This window comes from Alligator sinensis, unplaced genomic scaffold, assembly GCF_000455745.1.
Source record: "Alligator sinensis unplaced genomic scaffold, ASM45574v1 scaffold761_1, whole genome shotgun sequence".
NCBI lineage: Eukaryota > Metazoa > Chordata > Crocodylia > Alligatoridae > Alligator > Alligator sinensis.
The window spans coordinates 1,026,119-1,027,843 of record NW_005842195.1 but is presented as its reverse complement, the minus strand read 5'-3'; the positions used below and the strand labels follow the sequence as shown (position 1 = coordinate 1,027,843).

The window sequence follows — 1,725 nt, the reverse complement described above, 5'->3', positions numbered from 1 at the left end:
TTCTTTAAACGGCTAGCAATATGGTTTTCTTTAACAGTGATTTAAAGACTTCTAAATCTGGTTGTTGGAAAAATAGTCAGTTATTGTACAATATGTGATTATGATGCAACTTGAAAAAAGTTATATCCTAATGTTTTTATCCAGACTTTTTTTTCTATGGAAAGCTATTTAGATAAAATTATGTGCTCGAGTGGAGGCCTCGCCTCGTCCTTAAGCCATCCACAGCAATCCTTGGCAGCTGCGGTGCGATGCCAAAGGAAGACCAAGCCATATGGAAGTCCAGCTATTTCCTGAAAATCATTGAACTACTGGATGATTATCCAAAATGCTTCATTGTGGGAGCAGACAACATTGGATCCAAACAGATGCAGCAGATCCACATGTCCCTGCATGGGAAGGCCGTTGTGCTGATGGGGAAGAACACCATGATGCGCAAAGCTATCCAGGGTTACCTGGAGAACAACCCTGCTCTAAAAAAGTTGCTGCTTCACATCCATGGGAACGTGGGCTTTGTGTTCACCAAGGAGAATCTGACTGAGATCCAGGACATGCTGTTAGCTAACAAGGTGCCAGTGGCAGTTCGTGCTGGTGCCATTGCCCCCTGTGATGTCACTGTGCCAGCTCAGAACACTGATCTGTGTCCCGAGAAGACCTCCTTCCTCCAGGCTCTGGGCATCACTACAAAGATCTCCAGGGGTACCATTGAAATCCAGCGATGTGCAGCTGATCACGACTGGAGACAAAGTGGGTGCCAGTGAAGCCACCTTATTGAACATGTTGAACATGTCCCCATTCTCCTTTGGTTATCCAGCAGGAGTTTGACAATGGCAGCATTTACAATCCAGAAGTGCTGGACATCTCTGAGGAGATTCTGTACAACCGCTTCCTGGAAAGTGTTCATAATGTTGAAAGCGTTTGTCTGCAAATTGGCTACCCAACCATTGCTTCTGTGCCCAATTCTATCATGAATGGGTACAAGTGGGTCCTAGCTCTGGCTGTGGAGACTGACTACACCTTCCCACTGCCTGAAAAGGTCACGGCCTTCCTGGCTGACCCAGCTGCCTTTGTGGCCCCCGGCTGCCTTGGTGGCTGCTGCCCCTGTGGCAGCCGAAGTGGCTGCTCCTGCTGCTGCTCCAGCCAAAGAAGAAGTGAAGGAGGAATCAGAGGAGTCTGATGAGGACATGGAATTCAGTCTGTTTGACTGAGTCCTGCCAACACTAGCTCTTGTCACCCACCTGTTTAAATACAGAAATAAATTACTGATTTCCAAAAAAACCCAAACTAAAGTGCTCATGGGGAAAAAAAGAATAGTTTCAAGAGAACTAGATGTATGAAAATTACAAAGTAACTGCAAACAAAAAGACTTGCATGAAAACAATTCATGACAAAATTTAGGATGACAGATGTTTATGAATAACATTCTAAATGGCTCAAGTCAACTGTGCTATAGATTCTGGTAGATTCCCAACTGAAACATATGTATCATTGACATTTAATGAACTATTTAATGGAGCTTTGGGGGGGAAAAAAGAGAGAGATTTTTTTGTTGTTGTTGTTGTTGTTTTTTGGGGTTTTTTTTTACTAAAAACATGTTATCTTTATGAATTCCTAACCTGTGGAAGATTTTCCATCCAAGTCAGAATGATATACAACATATAATGACACGTTTCTTGGAACTTAAAAATAAATGCCACATTTATATTGCATAAATAACATGCCTCACAG

At 43.0% G+C, this 1,725-nt stretch overlaps 1 pseudogene; it reads left to right on the top strand.

Moving 5' to 3' along the window:
* The first annotated feature begins 248 nt into the window (after nucleotides 1–248).
* On the top strand, nucleotides 249–1,228 carry LOC102374411 (annotated as a pseudogene).
* Nucleotides 1,229–1,725: the final 497 nt, after the last annotated feature.